Consider the following 16,684-nt stretch of genomic DNA (forward strand, 5'->3'; position numbering starts at 1 on the left):
TACCAGAGAATATAATGCCTAAGTTTCGCTCGTTAAGTTAGAGTTATCAGTGTACATGTACAGTGCAGTATTATTCACTGCCATTCAGTAATGACTAGAGTTAATCATGTTCGTTGCACTCGGGTAACAGACACCGTAGGTATTTGTTATTCAGATGAAAGTTGTATAAGTTGTATACTTGTATAAGTTCTTTGACCTCTGATAATAGAATAGCGAGTGAGTAAGTTACCAAGGAAAATAAAATACGGGTCGGTGTCGTGAAATTGGGAGTAGGTACCTAGGTACTACTTTACATAATCGCTGAGGACAAGTTTACATTTTTTTATTGTATTTAGCAGACACGTCTTTTTGTGCCTATGCTTATCAATAATTATTACGATATTAGGTATTCCTATATGTATACAAAACATCTTTAAAACTAAATATGTAGGTCTAGTATCTATCTAACTACATATACAGACATATACTATATAGTATGTCTTGGTGATGCAAAGTAGGTATTAAGATAGTTTGACTTTTACATTAAAAAGGTAGGTAGGCTTTTAAAAGGTAGGTTTTTAAGTCATAAACCGAGCAGTTTTCATTTCAAGGGTATTTTATTTTGCCCTTTCGTCGCTGAAGGGTTATAAGTTAATTATAACGTTACGGTACCCACATAACAGTGGATGAGTAAATTGTTTCATTTTATTTCAGCATACATAATAAGCATTACAGTAGTGTACCAAAGCAATTACATACTTAGTCACATCCGATTACGATTACTTTAATAGTAATTCCATTATAACCTCTTGTAATAAATAAAAATTTAAAATCTAGCAGTAATTAATATAATTAGCAATGAAAATTAAAATAATAAATATATAAATTACGGATTTACATGATTGTTTGTAATTAACCTCTGTGAATTCAGTAAGAGAACATACCATATACCTATCTACTTGTAGGCAGGTATGCCAGGTATACCAATATCTCCAATGATGTCATTTCAAGTCAATGCCCTTCGGGTTAACCAGCGTGCTTGCGACGCACCTAACAAAGAACATGGGGTATGGGCTAAACATTATGAGTATTATGACTCTGAGCTCGACCCTAACGTAACTTGATCTTGAGACTCGTAAAATGAATGGGTAATCGGCGGTCAAACGTATGTACCTATACTATACCTATACTTATAAGGTAAGGTGGGGTAAGACTAACATAGTTTATTTTGCTTGGGACAAAACAAACAGTATGTGACATAACAAGGCGCTGTTCACTTTCCTCATTGTTTTAGGAAGTCAATGGTCGTAAGTTAGTGAATGACGTCGCGTGCGTGCGCTGAACGCGCGAGTGCGTCGAGTTTCAGGCGCTGCCCGCGCTGCTTGTGCAGCCATCAGCATCTCCCTGGTCTGGTGCATAGCGAAATATCTTGCCCGCCGAGCGGGCCGAAGCCCAACACGCAATCAAAGCTGAGCGCATCAAGCACAACTCTCACTGCGCGCGCCGCGTGCGGTTGTGGTCACTTGCCTCCACTCCTCGCTTCGCTCACCCGACTCGGACACACACTCAGTGTACTTGCACACAGCGATCCGTATGCGCGCTTCAACGTACATCGCGCAGTTTCTCTCGTAAATAATTAGTATGTGAATGCGACGTGTATTTGTTCAACACGAAAACGAGTGAAATGGTGTGGATTCGCTGATCAGCCCGCGTTCGCTTCGTCTTGCACTTGGACTGACTTCATGAGGAACTGGTCGAAATATCCTGTTTTGCTTAGGTGAGTTAAATACGTTGATTAAGACTAGGGTTCTTATAAGTGCAACAGATGTTCCGTGATCTTTAAAGATGATGCTTGATCACATTGTTGCTTAATACCAGTTAGAAGTCAATATTATTAGCACTGCGAGGTGTGTAGGTCAGATAATCAGATGTCCCACTTGTCATCGGGCGGCATCAAGTCACCAAACAGACTGGCGAACTGTTGTTAACTGTTAGTTCGTGCCGGTTTATTGGCTACGATATTTTAGAGGGCATTCTATTTTACACTTTCCGCCAAGTTTTGCACTTATAATCAACACTGGTTCAAGTTTTTGTATAAGCAAAATTGTGGTCAAGGGTGACCTGTTCAAATGTTTACGTACTCTTTTTACTGCAGCAAGTAGTAGTGTACCTCCCTTCTAATTAATTATGCCGTCAGTTATTAGTTTACCTAGGTATTAGTCAGTCAAAATATGAAGATATTTAATTGCACAAACGGGTCTACAGCGATATAATTTTATTGTTTTTACCTTAAATTCCGACGTTTCAGCTGAATTGCACCAGCTGTGGTCACGGAAAGACTCTTTCCTTTTCTTTCAACTATGATATTATATCGCAGTAGACCCGTTTGTGCAATTAAATATGTGTACAATATGCGAGAGTGTTATATTATAAAATATGAAGACCTAACTAACACAATAAATAGTAAAGTAAACTAACATTTGGTTTTTACGAGCCATATTATTCGCCTGGTTAAACTTATTAATTGTGACCTTGGCTGAAAGAACAATGATTACCTCAATATATGTACGTAAATAATTAAAGAATTTAACGGTAATTATCTATTTCCATTATTCCAATAATGATGTTTGACGTTTTGTTTTTCCTCGATGATTGTATAATAATACCACAGTGTAATGAATGAGAACGTTTATTTCCGTATGTTTTTAACTGAAAGCGGCGAATACGAGTATAATCATTGCCGTTGTCGTGTCGCAGTATCTCCGTTTATTATCAAAAAAAGTGAAATGCGTTGTTCAGTGTTTCTTATGGACTATATTGTATTCAATTATGGCGCGTGATAGCTCCGAAGACAATCCAGTTAGTTCGAGCTAAGTGACGCTAAGCCGAAGACTAGTCGGCTCGACTTTCTCATACTTACTCTGGTACTTAGAAATTATGACGACGACACGGTTACCGCAACCTGTCGCAACTTTGTCGCGCGACGCTACCAAATGGCAGCTTAAGCTGATAGGTACTTCCCAACAAACAATTAAGCGACACTTAGCACTTATTTTATCACCTAAAGACATAGAACGGCTGTAGAATAGCTACATATTCTAAGCTTACAGGCTCTGGTGACATCAAGGTCTTTAAGAGGTCCATGTATAGCTTTAAGATCCACAGTAGCCGTTTTGGCCGCTATAATGCATCTTAAGCCGCTAGTGTTATAGCTCAAAGTGAATTCTACCACCTTAATATCTATATGAGTAATAAGAAGCTGCAATTTTCACTTAAGGTTCTAAACAGGCGATAAAAAGTATTTTATAGCTCCGTGTATCATAATCGCTACTTAACTCTCTTGTATCACTTACAGTCGAAAAGAGAAGTTATGAGTCACCATTATCGATCATGTAGTCGCAGACGAGCGTTATTCAATACCTTAGTACATCTTATACTGTTATTGGAGTCTTACTTAGAACCTAAGCCTATAGCGCCATGTTAAGATGACCGATGAATCAATAAGCAAAACAAAAACTATTAATTAGAACGTAAATACTTCATAAAAATCGATACTTTTACTCAATATTGACCTAATGTTATATTTAAAACCGGACTTCACGTATATTGAGTAATTTTTCGAAAATTAAATACGGTGGACCACAAATAAAGCAATATTATATTCAGATAAATATGCAAAGGATCAGAGGCCCATTAAAATTTTGTTAGTAATACATATAGTTTTTGACAGTGTAATTAATTTCGCGATCATAAATCCGCAGATAACTCCTGCATCAGTGAACTAAAATAATTATTTGCTTTTAATTATCCGCCATTACATTTCACTTCAAGCTGTCACAGAGCAAGCTTACGAATAATAATACAAAATGGAAACATCTGCAACCAAAGCAGGTAGGGCTAAGGAAAAATGTGCAATTACCTTCTTGCGTGTTACAAATATTGACTTTAAATGCTAATATACCATCTAAAGCTGAAAGTATCATCTATATGGCCCTACACTACTACTCAAGTAGTTAGTATTCGCTTATTTGGCACCCTATTAAATCCTAAGTACTTAATCAACGCTATTACAACACTACTTTAGCGCTCTTCTACTACAACAGTTTGTAGTCACCTATATGCAACCCATCTAGCTCCTAAAGAATTAATTAACACTATTGTAGCTCCACTATACCGCTCTTATGTCTCTTTTTTTATCCGCTAACCCTACTGTAGCACTGTTATAAATCTTATGGTGATAAAATTTGTGCCCAATCCGGGGTTAAAACGGGGTTATAGCCGGCTATAACTCCTATTTTTAGAGCACTAACAACACCTAAAGAGTAAATAGGCGCTTATATAAATCTCTTCTAACCCTTAAATTTAGCGCCTAATGTTAGTTGGGTTATAGTGGCTGATATCGAGAATGAGGAAGAGTAAACCGACACCAGCTTGAAGAAGTAGGTATGTAATTTGGATTCCGGCGAATTTAATAAAAGTATGACTGAAAATTATGGAGCTACGTAAATAAAAGTATCTTTAAGTCATAAGACTTAAGATACCGCGTTAGTCTCGTGAAATACATGCCCGCAGTTTATCAGTTTTCTCTTTCTAATTCTGCATATTAAATCAGAAATGTACACTTTTTCTTATCAGCTGAGAACATGATTGATATACACTGTTAAGTAGATAAAATAGAATAATAAAATACTTATGGGATAACCTGTTCATCACACGAAAATAGTAATTGCTACAAATTGTTTACATCATAAACATAATGCCACGCACGATCCCGTACCTGTGTGAAAAGTAAATTAAAATATGTTTCGTTAAACACGATAATTATCTATTTTGTTACATCATACAAACAAATTTTACCCAATAATGTTGCCTTTTCCTTATCTGTTTTGCTACACGCAGGTGACACCTTTGAAGTTAGGCTAAGCTTTCGTCTTACCATCAGCTAGGTCATTCTTATACATATCACGATTATTTATACATATGTTTGTACCTATATACAAAAATAGGACGGAAACGGAATACATGGAAATAACAAAAACTGATAGTTGTTTAACACAAGTTAGTGTTGATAATGCAAACTTATTATTCCAAAATTCCGCGGTGTGATTATATAAATGTTCAGGTACGTTAATTATTATGAAGGTACTTACTTATTCATACAAAACAGCAAGAATTATGTAACTGTGAACCCTTCAACTAACATAAGAGGTTATACCAATAAAAAAAAATGGTTGTCTGTAAAGTCGGTTTCCGGACGATAATTTTGCGTGATAACGGCATAAGAAAACATTACCATTATACCATTACATTACGTAACGTTACCATGGAGATCCGTCCACAACGTTACCATGGAGATTTGTCCACAGCGTGAGACTTTTTCGTGCATGCTACCGGTGTTCATCGATTTACCTATAAGACGTTATCACGTCAAAAAATACCTGCAAGTGTTTCGCACACCATCATACATGCTTTTTCATTTTAGTTAGTTTTAGTATTATATTTAGTTAGTTTTAGTTTATATATAAAAATGATCGAATTTAAAAATATATAAAAATGGTTAGTAAACATTAAAATCGTATTACTAGTAAGTTAGTTATAACACTTATTATATTATATGTATAATAAATGAGAAACTACATATTTTCCAAAACTTACTTACTTATTTGTAAAATTAGCTGAATACTTGCAGCATGTGTGTGAGTGTAAAGTCGGTATTTATTACAACATCTGCCTGTGTAAGTGTTGAGACATTATAAATTCATGTCATCCTTTAGGCACGGCGGCTACTTTCTTTCTGGCACCCGAAGGAGGTTAACGGCGAATTTCGATGTATCGCGAATCGCAAGCTTTATACCATTGCAGCATATAAATAGTGTTGTGTTCTAGTTATATTGATATGTTGGTTCATATGGATAAAATATTAGGGAGACCGAGATCAGAGGCATATGCCATATATGTTCTTAATATGTACCTCTGATCATCTGACATAATCTCTCGTAAAAAGAGTATGTGATCCGTACCTACCAATAACTATTGACTATAGGTACGATGGATTGCAAAACTTTTATATTACTTAAATATAATAAAGAATTATAAATAAAACGTCATAACTAATAAACTATGATAAATAGGTAACTAATAATTAGTGATCGGTAACAAAGATTTAATTTCATGGCAGCGTTGTTGAGTTAAAGGAATCTGTAAAGTAGAATTCAGCTGGAATTATTAATTAAAGTTATTAATAACCTTTACATGAACCTTAATTGGCCGTATGTTTCAAAATATTTACTTTAATTCGATCACGCTGTCATGAAATGATTGTTACCGATCACTACTAATAATAAACTATGATAATAAATAGTGAATAAATAACTAATCGTAATCAACTATTATTCTCAACACTACAGCCACAGAATAAATAATAGTACGTATTATCCAATCATTCTGATCAGCAATTATTACCAACACTATGCAACGATAAACAATAGAAGACAAGTTCCTTATCACACAGAAGAACACAAATACTCGGCAGCATTATAGTTACCTCCATGCAATTTTATTGTTTCTCTATCTATCTGTTTTGTCAAATATTATTTAAAAAAAACGCTTGAAAAAATGAATCTTGAAATGCTTGAAAATAGGGATAGGGTGACAAGTTGACAACGTATCATCTTATACCTTTAAACGAGAAATCCTTGTATATATATTCATATATTTAGGGGATCTCGGAAACGGCTCTAACGATTTCGAAGAAATTTGCTATATGGGGATTTCGGTGGCGAAAAATTGATCTACGAGTTAACAATAACTAACCTAACAATAGGTAGTAATTAAGGACAGCTATTAGTGAATTAGTTGTTGTTCTTTAGGCTAAGCTTCGCCTCCCCATAAAGATAACCAATTAGGATGCATTTTGGATTCCTTATCTTAGTTTGCAAATGCCGTCACAAAGACAATGGACGGCAATAAATTTTACCTGAGCTAACTTTTTTTTTTCATTCAAGGGGGAGGCCTATGTTCAGCGGTGGACGTCTTATGGCTGAGATGATGATGATGAACCTTTTTTTTAACACCCACATTTTTAAGTGCCATGCTATTTATTGGTCATCACTTTTATGATATCACCATTTTTGCCCTTAAGGTGGTTCACCGCGAAGTCCGCGAATGTCCCCGATTATACCTAAATATCGGTATAATAATTTACGTTTGTGATAATACTGATATTATAGTCCGCAAACCACACATTTCGGGTATTGTGAATCTCGACCTCTCTTTCGAGTTTTAACCCTGACAATGAAATTTCAATAGGTAGGTACCTACACCATTTTCAACCGGGGCCGCGGATTGCATTGCATTGTTTTCTTGGGTGTTTTGAGAAAAAGAACTATTTGTACGTACCTTGATGGGAACATAAATTATACAAGGCTATTGTAGTAGGTAGCGTAGCGTAGTACTATAGGTACAATTGTAACGATATCATAACAGTCAATATTAGGTCATTACCTATGAAATTGGCGTTTTGTTCGGAGAATTTCAACGAAACACGAATTTCCATACAATTAATTTTGCGGATATTTTTTTGATGGCTAATTCAAACCAAACAAAATTTTTCCAGTAATTTTTGACACCTTTAAGGTATGTTTTCAATATCTCCATTTCTTGAAAATTGGTACCATTAGAAAAATATAAGTAATTTTAATACTCGAACCGACAGCACATGAAAAGACCTATTTTCAAGGCTTAATTCTGAACACTTAACAATAAAAAATAACAATTAACTGTATGTAAAATCGTTGTTTATTGAGTGCACTGTAGTTTTATTGTAATTGTGTATGTACTTTTGTAAAAAAAAAAAAACTAGGATCAGACTTATATCTATGAACAAAAACGCCAATTTCATAGGTAAGGACCTAATATTATATCTAACTAATAATATTTTATCAGCATGTTTTCAAACAAGGAAGACTATGAAGCTCGTGTATAACAACAGGGTTGAGGTCGGATATACAAATACGCAGTTATAGTAGGCTAGTCAATCGGCTACGGTTAGTCACTCACTAACGTGCTTCAATTAATTACGAGGTATGTAATAGATTTATTCACAAGTTTTCCGTTCCTGATACATCAGGTAAGCACATCAGATTTCTTTGTTTCTTTGTGTTTTCATCGATTCGGGAAATTGATGAGTCGTGTTTTCAGGGTTTATTAAGTCTCGCTCGACACATGACTACCTACATCTGAAAAAATGTTTCATTCATTAATTAACCTTTATGAAACCCTTAGGACCCTTTCTAATAATATTCTAATAATAGTTTTTTTATTTACAGTGTGATTCTTTATAGAAAGGACTAGTTAACCGAGTTATATACCGAAATAGGTCGTACTGTGCAGTGTCCAGATATATTCACGATAAGTTCTGCATTGCAAACCAGACACAACTTGAAGATCTAATGAAAATATACCTATTGAAATTGTCAATGGTTAATTAGTAGAAAACACCTTAAGGTGTTCAGTCCGTTGTTTGTGCAATTTTGTGTCGTGCAATAAAGTTTAATAAAAACAAAATAGTTACATTACGTAGGCACTGACATAGGTATGTACTTATAGTTACATACTCAGGTAAGTACGAAGTACACTTATGCTGTTTATTTTAAGTACCGAGAAATTGTTTGAATGGTCTGGAATATTTATTTCATATGATTTTTTTGTACAAAAGGCGCATTAACTCACATTTATAGACGGCGGCGTTAGACCCGTCTATAAATGTGAGTTAATATGTGTTCAAAACGCGATTGTTTTAAATATTATAAAAGGCGCATTGTTTACATTCAAATTACTTTGCGCCTTTTTACGTTATCTGCAATACATTGAGATGATTGTTCATTTACTAGAGTTGACGGTATTTATCGGACACCCGGCGAGCGCCAGGCCACAAGGGTCAATTGTCGCCTGATTTTCTATTAGCTTCATTTAATTTAGAGCTCGGTGTTGTGTATTTATTATTTATTTAACAAATGACTAGAATAATATTATCTGTTTTTCATCATCCATGTTTACATAAACTTCAGATAAATTCTCATCATAATAATTATTGACCTAAATATTATTTCTGAATACGTGTTTGGTATATGTTAGATAAACAAATAGAGAAAAGTACTTGACAATGCATGGAATCACAACCTTACCTTTTCTCATATCCGGATACTAAACATATGTGTAATAACTTGAAAAGTAGCTCATCAAAACCACAAACACAACAGAGGCAGACACGAGCAGAGCATTTTAATGTTAGTATGTTTTTCCGGCATTCAGGCCGGCCACTAATACTATTTATACGCGACAGTGATTCGCTTTATAGATAGCTGGGGCGAAGCGTCTTAAACACTGAATGTGAATATCAAATGAGAAAATCTTCTCGCGCGATCTCCGAACAGGCGCTGCCCGCAGCGCGGACCCGACTAACCTATGCCATTTAGGTACACACCAAAATACATAATGTGACTCCTATCTGACTGATGATTGTTATTAGGCATTAGTTATTTGACTTCTTAATCAAAAGTTTATCAAATTTATGGTTTATTCCAGATACCGCCTCTATAAGTATTTTTTATCTTTTCTCTGATGTGTGTGAGAAGTGTCTTTCTTGTATTTTACTTAATATGTTACAAATTTCATTAAGTGCTTACACTCAAAAGAAATGTATATTCTAAGCTAATTAAGAAAGTATGTATCTTAGAATTTCTGATGTCATCTATAGAAACACCGACTCTTTAAAAAGTTGCCGTTCATATTCGACAAACGTGTCAAAACCAATTTATAGCTGAAAGTGAATTCTGAGCTCAAAGACAAGTCGCGTGTTAGAATTAAGTTAATCGGTAAAACTGATTAACAGTTCGCTACACGAGGCACGTGCGCCGCTGCTTTGTCAGTGGGACATTAATTAGCATGCTTGATGAAATTATCTGACCGCCCTAGTAGTGCTCACACTAAAAACTGCAATTAGCCTAATTTTTCATTTGCATGCAATTAGGCTAATAGGTAAATATTAGTTAGTTTTAAAATTTACGTTTGTTGAATTGACGTTTCCGAATGTTCCTATTTTTTACGGGAGCATGTGATCAATTCTTATAAACACTTTTGATAAAAGTTCAGATAAATGATAATTTCAAAATCTGGCTCTTTCATGCCACCATTCCACTGTTAACTGTCACACGGAGTAAAAACACTGCGTTGCTGGAGTAGGGTAATAAGATAGAATGTTTTGGAAGCGTGAGAGCGTAGAGCCGATGTATGAATATGATTTTTCCTTGCACGTGCACGTGGATGGCGCTAACAATTATAATGCATTCCGATGAGAGCCTTGGGAGTTCGGGTATCGGGAGAAAGTGAGTTCGATGAACTAGTTGTAAATGAAAGTTGTTCAACAAAGGGAGTCTGGATCGGGTAGAGATCCAGAAAGTAAAAGGTCACGCCTGTCGGGATGAATGAACGTTAATTGTAAAGAAAGCAATTCACGACAATACTGATGTATCAACAAAGGCGTTTTTGTAGAAGATTAAAATGTTATTTGTACTAGTTATGTAAGCTGACATGTAATTACCTATTACCAATAAAGAATGAGTATGAGTATGAGTATTTCGGCTGGTTCGGCGGCTGGATCCTTATTTTTTGAGTAGTTAATAAATCCTACTTAATTATCATATTTGTGTTTATCAATGAAAACCTAATTTAACCAGACTAGCGTCAGGCTAATTTAGGGCTAGATTTATGATTTATTTATTTTAATCTATGTTTTATTAATATGCAATAAATCCATTAACCAGAAATAGAATCATGCGGGGCAGGCGAAATATTAGTAAATTTTAGTAAAAAATATTTGTTCATCGCGATACGTGTGGACGGGCAATTATTAAAGACGATTTGTTACGCTTATATTTACCTGTTCTTCCATTATTAGACGAGTAGATCAATTAAATTAACACATAATAGCGATGGCTTGCATATTTTATAAGGCTTGCATAAGTATCATAACAGTAGCTGTAGGCGCAACTTTCTACATCTTACGTACTACTACGGAACTGTAAAGCAAAATTCTTTACACTGTAAAGAGAAGAGCCGTAGAATGTATGGGATCCCACCATACATTTCACGACTCTTCTCTTTCCGCACAGACTCTATATAGTTAGATAGAAAAACGTAGAAACGGGGTTTGGAGGTCGCGAAAAAAATTTAGTGGTCATAAAGGGACACCATAAAGTTTGAAAAACACTGCTTTACAGTATCCGGGCTAAGCGAACGTGCGACCTTAGGTTAGGACGGGATGATGTAAACAAACATGTATAATTCTGCATAGCCAATGTGGAGAACGTGTAACACCGACTATTAAAATTATGAAGATGAAAAGTTGTATGTGCCACACGAGTCTTATGTCCTATGAGTCCCTTTCTACGCTCAAGCAGGTTCTAAATTAATGGGTACAGATATTTTCGTGTGGTCCAAATAAAAACAAAAACAGCTCTTGTTTTTTTTTCATACTGATAGTTATTAAAATGTGAATACTACGTGAACAAATATGGGTTGTAGAAACAAATATTCTAGACTGAATAGTAAATTATTGTTACCGATTTGTAATGGATATGATCTTTCACTTTGTAGGTAGGTACTATGTATATTTTACTAGTTTGATTAACACCAGGGGAAAACCATTTTTATAAGTACCTACTTTACATTAACGATAAAGTTAGATCGATTGATCGTAAAAATAATGTCATGCAATTATACACATTATATTAAATATAGATAATTATTATTTTAATCGCACGTATAATTTATATGTAAAACCGAGATCCTTTTTAATTGCTTCTCTGTAATCCGCATGCTAAAGGTAGGGTATTTTTACCGCAGATATATTTCCGTGATCACAAAGAAGCCTCTATGTTAATTTTCTGTAACGTATTTTGAATAGGATATTTACCACATAGGTACCTAGTACCTAATGTAATGACAATACTAGTACCTATTATATGATCTGTGGTAATGATCATTGATCATATTGTCACGCTGATTGTATTGAATTGCTAATCACCCGTATCATTTATTATAATTATCGTGTAGATGCTTGTGTAATTGCGTCTCCGCAATCCGCATGATTACTGTAGGATTTTTCCTAGCACTGGACCGGCTATCTCTCCATATCGACAGCATTAAGTGTCTAGTGCCCAGACCAGTTTCGATCCTCGGTTGACGGTTTTAGAAAATTAGAACCGAGACAACTTATAAGTGAGTGTTAGTTGCGGAAGAAAATAAAAAAATAATTTCTCACACTGTCATTACTTTCATGAATCCGTAATTTTTTGAAGTAGAAAATGCCTATAGGTATGTATGTAAAATCGAAAGGACGCCTACGTCGTGTAGTCGCATTATTCTCGTAAACAAAGTGTCGTATATGCACGAAAGAAAGTTGTTTAAGTATGCAGATTGGAGATAGTCCTTGTAGCCGGCGAAACTTGCATCTTGCGTGAGTGCGTCACATTGCCGGCATCGGCATTGTAGCCATAAATGGAAACAGAGGGCCTACACACTTACGTACAAATTTACAAGTGCGACAAAGAGGCAACACGTCGAACGTGGTTCGTGGTAGGCCCTCAGGAAGCCAATTCACATTCAGGAGGCACATACCGACATCCAAATATTGTCATTTAGTTATCATTCGCGCGAGAATTTCGCGAGTACTTGGCCAAGTATTTAAGCGAGCGAGACGCACGGGAACATATAATTTAGATGTCAAAATGTTAGTTTGAATAGGCCTCCAGTCAGTGGGGAGACACTCCTAACTTCGGTCGAACTCGGCTCCGTTCGGCTCAGCATTGCTCCGAGCAATTATTAGGGTTGGCACCACTTGACTTCCTTTTGCGTGCACGACCATAGATAAGATAATCACTTGAATTTTGACAACCCTAAATAGCTGAAAGGGATGGTGCCATATATTAGAAAGGGATAGCATGATTCGACCTTGAACCGCTGTCATACTTCGGGTTTGTAGGAAGTGTCCTTTCTGTACGGTAGTACTATTATTTCTTCTGTGCTCCAGTAAGGCATTTTTTCAGCGTAAGTACCGCACGTTCAGAGACTGTGATCCGATGTTTCAGTAGTTATGTAGGTACGAGTATATAAACACTAATCGTCCATAATTCATTAACAATTGGATTCTACTGATATGTACTATTAATACTATTATAAATATATATGTAGGTAAGTATAGCTAATGTGTTTATTAGTTCCATTTTTGTTATAGTGTTATAGCGGGCTAGGTCACGGGAAAATGAAGTATTTACGAATTATTACGCAGGCCAGTCTTAAACTCTTACTGTAACCTCGTTTGATCTTAACTATTGTATTGTAAACATTGTTATGCAACGTGATTAAACCAGTTCATGCTGCGGGCTCAGCACGGTTCCATTTTTATCGACTATCACTATGCGCGTCCCTTTCGCACTTACATACTTGTTAGAACGTGACAGGCATGGTGACAAGGGATAAAAACGCGACCGTGCTAAGCCGCCTGAAGTAGCCATCGGTAAAATCTTCTAACGAGTGATACCAAAACCAACTTTATTACAATATGTAATATATAGCTGGTCAAGCAGATCTTGTCAGTAGAAAAAGGCGGCAAATTTGAAAAATGTAGGCGCGAAGGGATATCGTCGCATAGAAAATTTGAATTTCGCGCCTTTTTCTACTGACAAGATCTGCTTGACCAGCTATACTTTATGGTCTTTATGCCATAACCAAAGAACAAATACTTATATGGCTTATTGAGATTATCATAAGTCAACTTTAGTTCGTATATTTATGAAAAAATGGACCTGTGTTGAGAGCCGGGACACGTCACGACCGCACACACTCCGACAAGTCGAATAGGTCCCAGTCATCATTAACAGTTGTAGAGATCGGTTATATTATACCTGGTAATCATTTGATAGGCGTCTATTCCCAATTTTTGATGATTTTGTCCAAATAGGCGTTCTCTTCTTCAAGAAAAAAGGTGTTCTGGTGTAGGGTATAAATTAGGTTTTTCTTTCATATCTGCAAAACGGTAATAGTTTTAATGAATCACCATAAAATACAAATGTAATGAATATATGTTCTTTTTTACAAATAAAAAAATATTTAGAATACCTATTAAATAAAACATAGCATACCTAAGTCTAAGTACACATCTGACGAAAATTAATGGCTCCACGAGAATTTCTTAAAATATAGTCACTCGTTATATCATTATATGGGTTTTCCTTAAAATGACTCACGTAACTTTTTCTCTTGGAAAGCACCATGTTATGTCCGGATCCGGGTCGGACGGGCTGCGGAAAGTAAGTAGGTATGATAAATTATGAATTTAGTAGCTTTTTTGTGCCTAATACATAAACGTTATTCTAGTCATAAGGTCGTTTAGTACATATTAGGTAATTATTTACAATTACATAATAAAATCGCCTCCTGTAGTAAGATATAGGTACCGTTACTACCGTTATTTGTTTTAGGGGCTCATTTAGACGATAAGAGAACTCGCCTGCGAGTTTCATTACATTGCGGGTTTTGATCGGTCGGTTGCATTGGACGTAACCAACAGTCCGCAATGTAACTTCTAAATCAGCCCTTAGTCTTACTTTTATTCTTCAATAATTCAAACTACTTTCGTATTGTAATATTTCCCTACAGTTAGTTTTACGAATAAGTTTCACAGCGAGCCACAAAAAGGAAGCGACAAGTAAAGCTTCAGGGGAGACTGTATAATGTGCAGTTAGTGTTAAAATAAAAACAAGTAGGTGGTACCTAGTTACCAACATCAAATAATTCTCAATTTAACTATATTTAATTTAAAGTATTTGGTAGTAATTCAAAATTGTTCAGATTACATGTTTAATTATTCTTATGTCGGTGAATTAAGAACTATGGGAAATATTTTTGAGTAAGTTGTATGCACCCATATTTTTACACTTGACGGTACCATATCAATCGTTTTAACACGGTGTATAGTTATTTTTTACTTGTGTAGGTACTTAACTGTGCGGTAATTACATTACAATACCTATTTAACAGGTTAATTTTGAATGAAAATGTGACATTTTAGAATAGAATCATATAGGTTTTTACGCGCTCATTTGCACTCATTTGAAACAATTATAGAGTTAGACCATGATAAGTCTGCAACGATTTTGATAGCACACGCAGTGCAAGTGTTATTTTAAACGTCAAACATCTATGAAATTATGTCGTATAAATAACACTTGCAATGCGTGGGCTAACTAAATCGTTGCAGACTTATCATGGTCTAACTCTACCTATGTGCGAGCGCGGCTCTCACCTCATAATTAAACTAGTAGTTCGCCCCGAACTGAGAACTCGCGGTTTGCCAAAAATTATATAGAGCGATTGACTTTGTTGCACCTACTTACTCGTATAGTTCGACATAAAATGGTAGAATATAATTTTCAAGAAAAAAAACCTACTTCTATGGGGGCCGGTAAAAGATTACTGTACATAGATGGTGCACTATGTAGAAAAGGAGGTAAAACCATCCACTTTTCTAGTAAACATCCACATTTCGTTTCTGTAAAAGTCGCAGTTTTAGCCTCACGAACCCAATTCTCTGATAGCAGTTCGGTTCTGTGAGGATTGCAGTTTGAACCTAACCAAAACCACTTTTCTAGTAGCATTTCGTTTCTGTAAGGCTCGCAGTTTTAGTTCTAACCTAACCTTTTTTTTTTGACGCAGGGGAAATGCGTTTATGCATTCACCCCGGGGCTGGGGAGGCCCATTGGGGGGTGATATGTGGGACTCGCTCCTCCCGTAACTCCCTCTGCTAGTCAGAGGGAGGGGAGGAGAATACCCACTAAAACCCCTGCGGCGTTTCCGTCTATGCCGTTAGGGGGGGTGCAATGGGGTCGCGAGCATGTCACCACGACACCCCCCCGAGTTCTAACCTAACCTAACCCACTTTTTTTTTCGGTTTTGTGAGGATCGCAGTTCAAACCTAACCTTAAGTCACTTAACGGCGCGTGCGGTGCAGTGTACGGGGGTTTGAGCGGGAGAGGCTAGTAAGTTTGGCATCATTATACTTTATACCTACATTTTATGGTAGGTAATCATAGTGGTTTATTTAGCTTAGGTATCAGTGGTTTTCCGGGTCCGAGTCCGGGTCCGGGTCCAGTTCTGGGTCCACGACCAGGTCCAGGTTTTGATCTTGGTCCAGGTCAAGGTCCAAGTCCGGGTCCAGGTCCGGGTTCAGGTCCAGATAAGAGCCCGGATCGGGGTCAGGTCTGGCTCCAGGGCCAGCTCCGTCAAAATCGAAATTCGAAATCGCCAAACGTGTAGTCATTGAAGAGTTCTGTTCTGATCATCATCAGCAGTTCCACTTCATCAAATGCGACAGTTTTTAATGTAATATCTTGATTTTCTGGTGAAAATGCACAAATCTCTATACGCATGCCTTTAAGATTTAAGGAGTTCCCTCGATTCCTCATGGATACCATCATCAGATACCATTATTACTATATAATAGTCTAGTGAGGAGTATTTTGGAATATTGCAGCGTTGTCTGGCGGCCGCATTACGCTACTCACTCATTACGGTTAGAACGTGTTCAAAAAAGGTTCACTCGTCACTTAGCTTTTCAGGCACGTGTTATGGCTAAAAGATCAATATC

At 36.3% G+C, this 16,684-nt stretch overlaps 1 protein-coding gene across 2 annotated transcripts in view; it reads left to right on the forward strand.

Moving 5' to 3' along the window:
- Window positions 1-1,471: 1,471 nt before the first annotated feature.
- The window catches only part of LOC134789929 (sphingomyelin phosphodiesterase), a 34,064-nt gene continuing 18,851 nt past the window's right edge, over window positions 1,472-16,684 (forward strand). Inside the window, exon 1 of one of the 2 annotated variants that reach the window (XM_063760651.1) lies at window positions 1,472-1,756. The gene's annotated coding sequence lies outside the window, so the exon portion shown is untranslated. The remainder of the gene's footprint in view (window positions 1,757-16,684) is intronic. The other variant, XM_063760653.1, reaches the window with a different exon arrangement.

Source organism: Cydia splendana, chromosome 4 (genome assembly GCF_910591565.1).
Source record: "Cydia splendana chromosome 4, ilCydSple1.2, whole genome shotgun sequence".
Taxonomy (NCBI): Eukaryota; Metazoa; Arthropoda; class Insecta; order Lepidoptera; family Tortricidae; genus Cydia; species Cydia splendana.